Raw genomic sequence first — 15,173 nt, forward strand, 5'->3', positions numbered from 1 at the left:
GCTGTTTAAAAGGCAAGAAAGTCTTGTTTGAATAAGGCTTAGCTTTTTCATAGGTCTTCACAGAAAGAATGTAGTGCACATACAAGAAGTGCACAACAAATCAGTAATGTCTAATTGATTCCATCTGTGAGGACTTCAAAGACACGTCTCATGCAGAAGCAAAGTATCATTGACAGCAACTTCCACATTTAACTCTGCATTCGTGGGCACAGGAAGTGTTACAAGGTTCAACTAGTTATAATGATCACCGACAGTTCCTAGGTATTGATACAGCAAAACTGAAGCTCATCTGATTTAGATGGTAATTGAAAGGTAAATGCCATCCAGGCTAACGCTTTCCCTCTTCTGTGGGATTTCTGACGTCCACCCAAGAGAAAAAAAAGGAAACATGGACAAGTTAGTAAAGTCTCTTTGGAAAATAATTTGAATGCAGAATCTTTGATGAAGGGAGGGCGGAGAACGAGTGCATTACCACAGACATTAATACCTCAAAATGCAATTTTGTGCAAGAAAATTAGATTCAAATCTATTCTACTTTAACAAGCAAATATCATTTCCCAATGTGCAGATCCTGAAATTAAAAATTCAACCAAAAAATTATTTAAAATGCTTGCCACATAAAAAATTCTATTAGCCACCTATGGTAAAAGTGTTGCAGATTTCGATTTACAAAACATGCTGGAAACAACTAATGTATTTATGCTGAACAAAAATATTTCATTCTTGCGTGAATACAGAATAGTCACGCACATGTTTCTGAAATAATACAGGCTCCATGTACGTACATATGGTACAAAGTACTTTTTTTAAAAAGGAGGGGCCCATCATCTCCTTTGAGGGCAATTCAGGACAGGCCTTGAACTGACACTCATCACACAAAAAAAATTCTTAAAATGGAGACACAGTCATACGATGAACATCAGCTAGCACAACCTTTGATTCAAGAAATAAGTGTAAGGATTTTAGGATTTACCAATCAATATAAAACCTTGTCAGCAGTTCTAAATGCAAGTGTTGGATTTTTTCCATGAGATGAAGTCAGTTTTGTTTTCAGCTCCTGAGTCCACTTCCATTGAGTAAGCCCTGAATTGACATGGGACAGGCTCCCCATCCAGTTAAGCTGCAGTGGACAAACTCCTGATGTATCAAGGAGCCAAGCAGAGGCATTCCAGCTTTAGGGGGAACCTCTGGCTGCAAAACAAAGGAAGTACCTGATACATTGCTTCAACAACGTGGTGCCTTGTCAGTCACTTTTATAAAATCTTCAATATATAGCACAAATATAGCCAGGTCAATATACCAGTTATGGACATGAATAGTGGGTTAAATTAACTACACCCCTCCCCTGCCAACAGACAGGGAATGCTGGAGTATTGTCATACTGCCTCCATTCCAGGTTGTTGTTCTGCACTCATCACTGCATTGGAAAACTGAAGGATGTCTGGGAAAACCCAACTTACCTGTAACAATGCTTTTAATGCACCTAACTGCCTGTCTGCCTCCAAGGCTTGAACCTGCATTGACCAAAATGTCAACAGCAGGAAAAACCTGGAAGTTGGTAGCCAATCATCCTTGTAATTTTCAGGAACCGTCTGTCTCAAAAAACTCAGCTTATGTTAAATTTCATTTGAGAATAATATATTGTTTCTTGTGTGGGAAATCTGTATGCATATGCAATAAATGCAGAAGAGCAAGACATAAGCAGTTTATCTATTTCACTGGTAATATTTTTGAAGTGGAGATGTTCAATGCCACAAATTATACAATAAAAGGTACTGAGAATATTTTCTGGAATCAAAACAAAAAAATGTTTAGTTTTAAGCAGGTCTATTTGTAGTTTTGTTATATCAAAAGCACAATTAGAAAGGTTTGGCTTTTTAAAAAAATTAAAAACCTTCAGTTCTGTAATAAGTGACTCCTATTTAGCCAACAGTTTTAGGGTTATAGCTATGTTGCGGCAATGTCATGCAACTCATAAAGCCAGAGGCCCTGGATAAATATTCCAGGGACATAACTTCAAATCCCACCAATGGCAGCCAGTGGAATAAATTCAAACATTCAATAAAATCTGAATTAAGAGATAGACTCAACTAATGGTAATCGTGAAGGTATCAGGCCATCTGATCTACTAATATCATTTAGGATTGAAGAGACCAACAAGAGTGAAAACTCTACTTGACCTCATCCTCACCAATCTACCTTCTGCAGATACTTCTGTCCAGGACTAAATGAGGTCCCCACCCACAGTCTTTGTTCATTATGGAGATGAAGTCCTGTCTTCTCATTGAGGATAATGTCCATTGGGTTATTTGGCACTGCTACCATGACAAATGATGGATTCAGAACAGATCTCAGCTGAAACCTGGGCATTGATATAATGCCATGCATCAAATAGCAACAACAAAAATATACTCAAACACAATCTGTAAACTCATGGGCAGCATTTTCCCCACTCTACCTTTATCATCAAATCAGGGAATCATTTCTTTCAATGAAAAGTACAGGAGAGCATGCTAGGAGCAACACCACCTAACTAAAAATTAGATGCCAAACTGATAACATTAACATGGGATCACATGAAGCACCATGCCCTACAGCTAACTGATTCTACATCCAACAAATCAGATCAAAACTCTGCACACCAGCCACATCCAGTCATGAATGTTGGAAAACAATTAACAACTAACCAGAGAAGGAAACTTCAAACTACTTCATGAAGAATCATTTAACAGCATCTTCCAAATCCATAATCTCTATCACCTGAGAAACAGACGGATGGATACCCAGCCACCTGCAAGCTCCCCTTGAAGTTGCTCACTTAGAAACATGCCACTGCTCTTTCTCTGTTGCAAGGTCAAAATCCTTGAACTCCATTCCTTATAGTCCAGTAAATGTGCCATTACCAACGGGACTATAGTGGTTCAAAAGAGGAAGTTTACTATCACTTATCAAGGAGGTATAAGAAACAAATGTTCACATCCCACAATAGAATTCTTGTGTACAGTAACTGCTTCAGTATTTTCAGAGATAATAATTCATTAGCCATGTAATATTTCTGAGAAATACTTAAACTGGGTAAAAAAACTTCGAACGCTGTTTCATGACAAAAAGAACAAGCAATAGTTAAATTCCTTGTTACAACTGAAATAATGTTACAAGGTTAATAAAAGGAATTAATTTCAGCAGATATATTTCTATTTGAGAGCAACGATGTTCTGAGAAGAACTGTTTTCATCTGCATACACACCATACTGGTACATAGCTGTAGTCTTATACCATAGTTTGTCACTGCATAGAATTAATGTTAGTGCAGAATTAAACCAGATATGGAAAATATACAAGAGATTCCTTGGATCTTCTATATTATTAATAAAAATGACAATGAACTTAAAACATTCAAATGATGGATATATTCATACCTGTACTGTCAACACATTTAATATTCTGCTGTTGGGTGAGATGTTCAGAATGCAGTTAGCAAGGGAGCATTAGCAAAATTACAATTCAAAGTGCAACTGAGGTCAAATACACCACATGATCATTCAAGTACAATTGCTGTGTGAATAAACATAAACATGATTAACTTTTACCTATACAAAAAGAAACCTGATTAATCTCTGAGTTATTTAATAACTATTCTTTGCTCACAATGTAGTCTCTTCATAGGAGAGAATGAAACACAGGCTGGGTGACAGCCCTACAGAAGACCTAGTCTCTGACCATAAAAATGAACCAGAGCTTCCAGTCGCCCAGTACTTTAAGACACCACCATGTTCCCTGGCCAACATGTGACTCAGACCTGCTGCAGTGCTCTAGCCAGACTCAACATAAACTCAAAGAGCAACAACTCATCTTCTACTTATGGGAATTACAGCCTTCAGGACTGAACATAGAGTTTAATAATTTTACAGCATGTACACCTTCTTCCATATTATTAGCTACCACTACACTCAGGTCCTGTCATGATAGAAGTTGCTTTCAACACAGCCAACTGACTTGCACCCATTCATAACCTGCATTGTCACTTATGTAGCTATTTTCTTCCTTGGCTTACAATCACCAATCTCTTTGTCTGCCTAACTTTTCTTTTTTCTTCTGTTACTGGGTTCCCTCTCCACCTATCTGCTCACTCGTTCCCACCCTGTTGTTAACTAACATAAATACCACCTTTTCCTAGCTGATCTCAATCCTGAAGAACCACTGGATTTGAAACATTCACTCTTTTCTCCACATGGATGCTGGCAGACCAGCTGAATTTCTCCAGCAATTCATTTTTGTTTCTGATCATCTGTATCTGCAGCTGTATGTTTTAATTTAATAACTCACCTTGGAGAATCACATTCATTAACATACTATCATTGATGATTGCAAAATCAGAACTGCTACTTGGGGTGGCTAATTTGCAGGAGAATAGTAAATGAAAATTTATTAACACCATGCTCTTAAACAGCAACTTTAACGTAAAAGCATTATCACAGTGGCTCAGAGAGGTACAAACAGACAAATATACGCTAAACCAATAAAACTGCTGTTAGGAGGAATTGAGGCTCAGATCTGTGGCATCCCAGAACTGGGAAAGGCTTAGACAGACAAAAGGGTACAGAAATCACATTTGAAATCCCTGCATGGAAAGCTAAGTACAACGGAGTTAGAGAATTGTAAATTTCAAAACACACTGAAAAAAACAAAATCACATTTATTTGTCCGAAAGGAACGGGACTCCATACTTAACTTCTCAGGATCAATGGCTGGGGGTGAGGTTTTCAGAAGCAATTATGATCTACAATGCTGTTTAAAAGGCAAGAAAGTCATGTTTGAACAAGGCTTAGCTTTTTCATAGGTCTTCACAGAAAGAATGTAGTGCACATACAAGAAGTGCACAACAAATCAGTAATGTCTAATTGATTCCATCTGTGAGGACTTCAAAGACACGTCTCATGCAGAAGCAAAGTATCATTGACAGCAACTTCCACATTTAACTCTGCATTCGTGGGCACAGGAAGTGTTACAAGGTTCAACTAGTTATAATGATCACCGACAGTTCCTAGGTATTGATACAGCAAAACTGAAGCTCATCTGATTTAGATGGTAATTGAAAGGTAAATGCCATCCAGGCTAACGCTTTCCCTCTTCTGTGGGATTTCTGACGTCCACCCAAGAGAAAAAAAAGGAAACATGGACAAGTTAGTAAAGTCTCTTTGGAAAATAATTTGAATGCAGAATCTTTGATGAAGGGAGAGCGGAGAACGAGTGCATTACCACAGACATTAATACCTCAAAATGCAATTTTGTGCAAGAAAATTAGATTCAAATCTATTCTACTTTAACAAGCAAATATCATTTCCCAATGTGCAGATCCTGAAATTAAAAATTCAACCAAAAAATTATTTAAAATGCTTGCCACATAAAAAATTCTATTAGCCACCTATGGTAAAAGTGTTGCAGATTTCGATTTACAAAACATGCTGGAAACAACTAATGTATTTATGCTGAACAAAAATATTTCATTCTTGCGTGAATACAGAATAGTCACGCACATGTTTCTGAAATAATACAGGCTCCATGTACGTACATATGGTACAAAGTACTTTTTTTAAAAAGGAGGGGCTCATCATCTCCTTTGAGGGCAATTCAGGACAGGCCTTGAACTGACACTCATCACACAAAAAAAAATTCTTAAAATGGAGACACAGTCATACAATGAACATCAGCTAGCACAACCTTTGATTCAATAAATAAATGTAAGGATTTTAGGATTTACCAATCAATATAAAACCTTGTCAGCAGTTCTAAATGCAAGTGTTGGATTTTTTCCATGAGATGAAGTCAGTTTTGTTTTCAGCTCCTGAGTCCACTTCCATTGAGTAAGCCCTGAATTGACATGGGACAGGCTCCCCATCCAGTTAAGCTGCAGTGGACAAACTCCTGATGTATCAAGGAGCCAAGCAGAGGCATTCCAGCTTTAGGGGGAACCTCTGGCTGCAAAACAAAGGAAGTACCTGATACATTGCTTCAACAACGTGGTGCCTTGTCAGTCACTTTTATAAAATCTTCAATATATAGCACAAATATAGCCAGGTCAATATACCAGTTATGGACATGAATAGTGGGTTAAATTAACTACACCCCTCCCCTGCCAACAGACAGGGAATGCTGGAGTATTGTCATACTGCCTCCATTCCAGGTTGTTGTTCTGCACTCATCACTGCATTGGAAAACTGAAGGATGTCTGGGAAAACCCAACTTACCTGTAACAATGCTTTTAATGCACCTAACTGCCTGTCTGCCTCCAAGGCTTGAACCTGCATTGACCAAAATGTCAACAGCAGGAAAAACCTGGAAGTTGGTAGCCAATCATCCTTGTAATTTTCAGGAACCGTCTGTCTCAAAAAACTCAGCTTATGTTAAATTTCATTTGAGAATAATATATTGTTTCTTGTGTGGGAAATCTGTATGCATATGCAATAAATGCAGAAGAGCAAGACATAAGCAGTTTATCTATTTCACTGGTAATATTTTTGAAGTGGAGATGTTCAATGCCACAAATTATACAATAAAAGGTACTGAGAATATTTTCTGGAATCAAAACAAAAAAATGTTTAGTTTTAAGCAGGTCTATTTGTAGTTTTGTTATATCAAAAGCACAATTAGAAATGTTTGGCTTTTTTAAAAAATTAAAAACCTTCAGTTCTGTAATAAGTGACTCCTATTTAGCCAACAGTTTTAGGGTTATAGCTATGTTGCGGCAATGTCATGCAACTCATAAAGCCAGAGGCCCTGGATAAATATTCCAGGGACATAACTTCAAATCCCACCAATGGCAGCCAGTGGAATAAATTCAAACATTCAATAAAATCTGAATTAAGAGATAGACTCAACTAATGGTAATCGTGAAGGTATCAGGCCATCTGATCTACTAATATCATTTAGGATTGAAGAGACCAACAAGAGTGAAAACTCTACTTGACCTCATCCTCACCAATCTACCTTCTGCAGATACTTCTGTCCAGGACTAAATGAGGTCCCCACCCACAGTCTTTGTTCATTATGGAGATGAAGTCCTGTCTTCTCATTGAGGATAATGTCCATTGGGTTATTTGGCACTGCTACCATGACAAATGATGGATTCAGAACAGATCTCAGCTGAAACCTGGGCATTGATATAATGCCATGCATCAAATAGCAACAACAAAAATATACTCAAACACAATCTGTAAACTCATGGGCAGCATTTTCCCCACTCTACCTTTATCATCAAATCAGGGAATCATTTCTTTCAATGAAAAGTACAGGAGAGCATGCTAGGAGCAACACCACCTAACTAAAAATTAGATGCCAAACTGATAACATTAACATGGGATCACATGAAGCACCATGCCCTACAGCTAACTGATTCTACATCCAACAAATCAGATCAAAACTCTGCACACCAGCCACATCCAGTCATGAATGTTGGAAAACAATTAACAACTAACCAGAGAAGGAAACTTCATAACATCCCTGCTCATAATCCTTGGGGTGCTTAACATGTCAATGCTAAAATAAAAGGCTGAACTGTTTGCAACCATATCTAGCCAGGAATGCCAAGTGGATAATCCATTGACCTCCTGAAGTTCCCAGTAGATGAGAGTCGTCAGTCAGTCAATTTGATTCAATACATGTGATATCAAGAAATAGCTAAAGGAGAGATAACAATGCCAACTGACCCTGAAAAGGTTCTGCTGATAATGCTAAAGGGTTTTGTTCCAAGAGTAGCCATGCCTCCACTAGGCTTTTCCAATCATGTACAGTACTGACATTTACCTGGCAACGTAGAAATCTGACCAGTTATATCCTATACTGAAAAAGCTGACAAATTTACTCCAAATTCTATGACTCTATAACAGCCTACTCCCCTGATCATCAACCAAGTGATTGAAGATGTTATCAACAGGATTATCAAATCAATATTTAGACAATAATCTGCTTACTGATGCACAGTTTGAGTTCAGCCAGAGCTACTTAGCTCCTGACCTCTTTATAGCTTTGGTCTAATGATGACAAAAGAGTGAACTTGAGGGGAGATGAGGTTTGACCATTCCTCCATGATAAGGTTAAAATTGGGGATACTTGCTTATGAATCCATTATGTTCAGTCTCATTTGTTAGCTCCTCAAATACTTAAGCAGTCCACAACATGCAACATGACCTGGACAATATTCAGGCCTCAGCTGCTCAGGAACATGGCATTTTCACCTCACAATTACAAAGGCAATGAGGGTCTACAAGAAGAAAAACAATTAAGAGCAGATCAGAAGCTAGACATTCTGCAAGTCAGTCACCTCTCTAATTTCCACAGCCTGTTCACCATGTACAAAAGGTACAAGTCAGGAACATTATGGAAACTCTTCAGGTGATTGTATGACAATAATATGGCTTTAAGAAGTGTATCTGTCGTATTGTTTTTTTTAAATGAAAGAAGGTTGAGACAGAGGTGCTGACCAGACTTCTCCAAAGCCAATAAAATAAACAGCATGACAGGCCTTGAGGATTTTTCATTTAAAGTTAGAACAATAGAAGCAGCCTACATGGGTGGGCATCAAGCTCCACAGAACTAGGATTTTTTTGTTTTAAATTTTAGTCTTCAGTGGTAGTTGCTGCCATCTTGAAACCTAATGTGAAAAGCTCTTATTTCTCTCTGTTACAGATAAGCTGGGTTCTCTTCCTGCTACTAGAATTGCATGTGAGAGACAATCTATTTTACTGACTCTGCCTTTGTCTAAAGGTGTGTATATGGGATGCTAGTATATTAGAACAGTTAATTAGTTAATTTTTTTTGAGTATTTTGATAGTTACAGTTAAGTCAATTCTTTTCTTGTCTTTTTGTATTTTAATTATAGTACATGAGTAAAATGTGTGTTTTGTTTCAAACCTGACAGTTTGACCAATCAAATTACAACCAGAACACAATGCCACAGACTTAGCTTCAAAACTAGGCAAAATTTGAATCTAGACTAGCTTCTTAATTTTGAGGGGTTTAATCTGGTCCATGACATTAATCAGTGCAATAACACTCGAAAAATAGATCACTGAAATGAAAAATAGTCCACAGCATCCCAGCTGCCACATTAAATAACGGTGCTGACAGTAGCACGTACTGAAAAAAAATTACACAACAGCAACTTGTCAAATCTACGACAGCAATATCTTCCAATTTTATAATCCGTGCCACCTAGAAATAGAAGAGAAGCAGATGCACGAAAAGAAAACACCCGGAAACTCTGCTTCAAGTGACACACCAACTTGATCAGAACTATTAACATTCCTCAATGTCTCTGGTATAAAAACCTAGAACTCCCTTCTTGACTATAGCACTAAGTGTACCTAACTACATGGACTACAGTAGCTTAAGAGGCAGCTCACACCAAACCTCGAGGAATTAGGATGGGTGACAAGTGCTAGCCTTGACACTGCTCACATCCCCCAAAAAAGAGAAATAAAAACTCTAGATATTAAATGTTGGCATTAGATTTTTGAAAACTTTATTCCATTAAAAATAATGTTCACAGAAATGTTATGTGATCAAGTTAAGCTTTTGTTCATATTACTGACAGAGTAATAATGGCTGAAGATTTCTACATCAGCTTAGATACCGAAATGCTTTCTTGCTTACATTTCTATTTCCCCAAGTTTGATAGTGCTTTCTTAGAAAAGAACTAGCAGTGGTTAGCAAGAAAGAGATTGTGTTTTTAAAACCACAGGTGAATGCAAAAACAAAAAAAAATTACCTCCAGTATCAAATTAGATGATTTACTTCTATGTTTGGTGTTAGAATTTCTCTAATTAATAGTTTATCTATAAAATTGTAAAGTATAAAAGCTGACAGAATTTCTAGAAATTACAAAGCAATATCAACTCTGAGCTGCAATGTTGTGAGTGGGCAACATAGACAGCAGCACATTCCCTCCCACAGACCGCATATTGTGTAGAACGCACAAAAATCCTACTAACCCAGAGACACAGAGTGACAAAACAATCCTCTTTAGGCAGGAAAAAAACCAAATCAAATTCCTTCAGCTACTTTTCAGTAAAAAAAAACACCCCCCTCTCCCAAATTCTCAGAACTGAGAGACAAAGCTGTGCGGTCATATCCCCAGGTAACTATGTCAAAGGAGGAATCTCATTAAGTGCCACAGTATTGTTATTAATCATATATAATAAATTGTCACCAGTTTAAAAAAGTATCCAAGTCCTAATCACAAATAACAATAATTTGTTTGGTCTTGTATCGCTAAAAAATTCCAAGGTACGGGACTATTGTCCTGTTATCCCCAACACCAGATTATCATCATCTTTGCATTTATTTATGCCTTTAATGCAAAAGAATGTTTTTAGGTGCTTCAGGGGTACAGGAATAAAGCCGATACTGAGCCATAAATTAAAAAAAGGAGCAATGATCAAAAGTGGAAGCATAAACTCAAAGGAGGTAGGTTTCAAGAAGATCCTTCGCAGCGGAAGGGAAAATAGAGAAAGAGTAGTTAGGTTAATAATTTCAGAGCGCCACTTAGGAAACAAAAGCATTGGCTACCAATTGAGGAGCAAAGGTGGAATAGAAAAGCACAGACAAGAGACTGGATTCTGAAGAATGAAGAGTTTGAAGTTATGGCTGGTTTATATAGCCAGAGTGAAATCTAGAAGAAAATGCTTAAAAAAAAGACAAGTGAAATAACTCCACATCACCAAGTCATCCTTTACTTACACATACACAGTACTTGACATTGGTTTAGCTTCCTCAGAGTTGGCACTGAGTGAACAGAATGCCTGACACCCATTTATTTTTTTTCTTTTATTTTTTTTTCATTCCTCTGCTTATTTTTTTTTCTTTTTTTTGCCAAAATAAGGTTTTTGTTTTCTTTTTTCTCCACACTACCATCTAAGTGCGGTAGTGCTTATTTTATCCCCAGCACCCATGGTGTGTGTGTGCAGGTGTGAGACACAGTGAAAGACACAAAGTGCACGAATCTTTATTCAAATTCCACCATCAGGAAGATAGGAAAACACCCAGGTGGCCAGTGCTTATCCTCTGCTTATCTCTCTTTCTTTTTTTTCACCCGGGTGGCCAGTGACAAACACTGCCCTTCATGACACCCATTTATATCTGTCAGCTAGGGCTCCCTGATTGGACAAGATTAACAGCCCCAATCAGGGAACTCATTCTATGAGGTTCACCTGGTTGTAATTGCTAAAATACTGAAAATTTTCAATTTGAATCATAGGCAACTAAGAACTAACGTAGATCGGAGAGAATAGGTGATGAGCAGGAGCAGGAGTAGGCCCATCACCTTCTCAAGTCTGCCCCGCCATTTAACAAGATCATGGTTCATCTGCCCAAAGTCTCAACTCTGCTTTCTTGCAAACTCTTCATTGCCTCAAGTCCCTGATATTTCAAGAATTTATCCACCTTTTCTTCAAATACTTTGATCTAGTCTTCAGAACTCATATGAAATTACAGACATTCAATATCTTCCAAGAGAAAAAATTATCTTGCCTCCATTTTAAAGACAGCATATCTTTGCATGCTAGTCGCTATTCAATAACAGCAGTCTGGAATGGAAACAAATAAATAAGACAACATGCTAATCCAAGCTGACATATCTAACAAAGGTGGAGTTCAATAGCATTCACACATTTTATGTCCACTCAAGAGAATGCCCAATTTATACTTTAAATTATTACAAAAAAAGTTTTTTTGTTCATGGGATATGGGTGTCACTAGCTAGGCCAACATTTATTGTCCATCCCTAATTGCCCAGACGGTAGTTAAGAGTCAACCACATTGCTCTGGGCTGGAGCTGCTTATAGCACAGCCCGGGTAAGGATGGCAGATTTATTTCCTGAAATTATATTAATGAACCAGATGTTTTTTTTCCACTAGTCAACAGTGGTTACACGGTCACTATTCAACTTTGTTTTTAATCCCAGGTTTTTGGTTCTTTTAATTAAAATTTCACTATTTGCCATGTTGGGATTCTGAACTATATTTGCTATGGCAATGGATTAGAAATCCATGAACGCTGTGCTACAGACCTGAATGAATTAGAAGGTTGATGTTATACAAACGTTTGATAAGTTTACATGCAAGTGCATATTGACCTTAAGTGACATTTTTTTTTAAAAACAAGAGGAAGAGGTCAGCTATATCCTTTCGTAGACAAGAGAGGACAGTTAACATCTTTTCAAGAGGTAAGTGACGACAACTGTAAAAACAAGGCAATTTGAGATATTCAGCATACATCTCCATGTGAACTCATATCACATATCAGATCTAAGGATATGAATTTCAGAGTCGAGAGGTAGGTGAACCCATTGAAAACTTGGTAATGAATACGAGGAGGTGATGGTCGTACGCATTGAAAACTTTGAATAGCACATCACCACTGTTCCAGAGACGAAATCAGTGATTTATCCACAAAGGACTAATTGAGATAGTCGGAAGCTCAAAAGAGCTCCAAGAAAATAAGGCAATTGTCAAAGTCACAGAGCTAATACATTGATTATATTACATAGTTGTGCTCTGCAGCACAAATTTGTAAAATGCATTTGATATATGTTCCAGTATGTGGCTTGAAGGTCTGATAATTTCAGAATCTCATAACCATAAGATGACAACTAATTAAATGAGAGAACTTGTTAGGACAGTTAAGCATTCTGTAATTGTTACCTTTGACGATTCTAAATAATTGCCTTTGATATTATTTCAAAAGACTAAGACTGAGTTATTAACCTTGTGCATTTTTCATGGTTCTTAGTGGAACGCAGACATGCGATCAGATTCTACACAGTGAGACCAATTCTGGTGATACAATGTTTTTAATATTTTCAAGGCATCCAGGAAAATTTGGAGTATAATTTTCCAAACAGCAAAGAAAGTAGCTTTTATGCTCCAATGTAATACACACTTATGCCCTTTATTATCATGTTAATTACTTATTGATTATTCATCAGTTTATCAACAAGGAAGGTTAAGCTTTTAAGGTACAAAATACATGGTTATAACATTTAACTGCAGATGTAAAGCTATTTTTCATGCCTTCATCAGCAATGTCACATTTTTGCCATATTAGTTACATACTGAATACAGCTTAGAAAAGCCTCACACAATTTAACTGTCCTTTAGCTCAGTATCTCAAAGCACTGGGGGAGGGAGAGAGTGGGCAAGAGAAATCTGACATTGTTCAGATTGCCAAGACACATGCTGAAATTCATGCTTGAAAATATGGACAGGGAAAACCAAGACCTAGATTTTTGGAGCAAGATTGAAAACGATAACACCCATTGACAAAAAAAGTATGCATTTTACTTATGTTAATGTCTCAGCTAAGTCCACTTCAACATAAACCACTTCTCCCCCTCAATTCAAAATCACTTATTAAATTTGTTGAAAGGAAGGTGCTTAAGAAATGAATTTTTTTTTAAAAAAGGGGGGGATGAATAGATGAAAAACTGTCAATCCGAGTAGAGCAGGATAAGATGTAAAAGTCAGGAAATTGGGTGAATGGAAAGGGATTTTGAAAAAAATCATACTTAATTTTCTTCATGACCTATTATTTTCAATGAGTTAACAACCACATTAAAACTGTGAAAAGAACAAAGTTAAAATAAATATTAACAACTGCACTAAAAATAGACCCAGGTCAATTATATGTCAATCTTTATTTCTAAACTAGAAATTCATTAGTCAGTTGTGCATAAACTAATTCCTTTATTACTATATTCTGAATATTGTACTTAACTGTAACAAACTTACTCTAGTAGGTATGTAGTATCTTAGATAAAAAATGATAACAAATATTAAAATAGATTGGCAGGAGGTCGAGTACAGATCAGAGTTGTTCCAAACGTTTATTTAATAAATGGGAGGGCAAGGGGTCTAACTACTTTTTAAAATTTTGGCACCCAAGCCCATTTCGTAGCAACAACTGAACTTAGCATGTATTGATAATCAAGGTATAGCGACAAACTTATACAGATGAGATGCAAAGCACTTCATCCCCAAGTCAGGAAATCAGGTCAATAGAAACTGACTGAACAAAATGATGCTTAATTTCCTTCATTTTCCACTATATTGCACTGAGTTAACAACTTTACTGAAACTGTAAAAGAACAAATTAAAATAAACATTAAAATGACCATAAAAATAGTGAAGGAATTAAGCACATGGAAAAACATATACTTATAATGTATATTTCAGCTCAGCATGTCCCAAAGTCCTTCACAGTTCATAAATATTTCATTAGCTATAATGTGGGGAAAGGCACTTGTGAGGTCATGCAAACAGCAATGAGGCAACTGTTTTGTCATGATGCTGCTTGAAGGAAAGATATTGCTTACTACTTTTTGGAATAATGGCATGGGATCTTTACATAACCTGCTTTTAGGCTACAAAGAAAACACACCATTCAATAGCTTGCAATCAAAAAGATCTATTATGAAGTGACAAGTTTAGATAGCAACTATTCAATGTAAATGCTTCCTCTGCCGAACATTGTGATTTCTGACAGGTTAGTTCCATAATTTGGAGGAGTTGGTGGTAGACTGGGGTGGACAAAGTTATAAATCACACAACACCAAGTTATAGTCCAACAGGTTATAGTCCAACAGGTTTATTTGGAAGCGCTAGCTTTTGAAGTGCTGCTTCTTTACAATCACCTGAAGAAGCATCAGCACTTCGAAAGCTCGTGTTTCCAAATAAACCTGTTGGACTATAACCTGGTGTTGTGAGATTTTTTTAACTTAGTTCCATAAGGAGTAGTGGGCTGATTGCATCTCATCTAAGTGTGGCCATTTTCATCAGCAAGTCACAATAGCAATTGTCATCAAGCTTTTTCAAATAGAGGGGATCACAGTATTTTTGAATTTATTGAAAATTTACAAACCACAATTTCCAAGGGAGTTTCTAGATATTGATCAGAAACAGTGAGTTTTCCCATGTGTGTCGCTGTTTAGCCTATGCTAGGATGGATGTGTTGTCCCAGTCTAAATGGTAGGAGAAAGTGAGGACTGCAGATGCTGGAGACCAGAGTTGAAAAAAGTGTGGTGCTAGAAAAGCGCAGCAGGCCAGGCAGCATCCGAGGAGCAGGAGAATCGACGTTTCGGGCATAAGCCCTTCTTCAGGAATGAGGCTGGTGTGCCAAG

At 37.2% G+C, this 15,173-nt stretch overlaps 1 protein-coding gene across 7 annotated transcripts in view; it reads right to left on the reverse strand.

The window, feature by feature from the left end:
- Positions 1-15,173, reverse strand: part of LOC122555842 (SPRY domain-containing SOCS box protein 1-like) — a 270,118-nt gene that overhangs the window by 181,177 nt on the left and 73,768 nt on the right. Inside the window, exon 1 of one of the 7 annotated variants that reach the window (XM_043702035.1) lies at positions 974-1,164. The exons of the other annotated variants lie outside the window; for them this stretch is intronic. The gene's annotated coding sequence lies outside the window, so the exon portion shown is untranslated. Of the gene's footprint in view, positions 1-973; positions 1,165-15,173 lie in introns of those variants that run through there. 7 annotated transcript variants of the gene reach the window in all.

Source organism: Chiloscyllium plagiosum, chromosome 13, assembly GCF_004010195.1.
Source record: "Chiloscyllium plagiosum isolate BGI_BamShark_2017 chromosome 13, ASM401019v2, whole genome shotgun sequence".
NCBI classification, from domain to species: Eukaryota; Metazoa; Chordata; class Chondrichthyes; order Orectolobiformes; family Hemiscylliidae; genus Chiloscyllium; species Chiloscyllium plagiosum.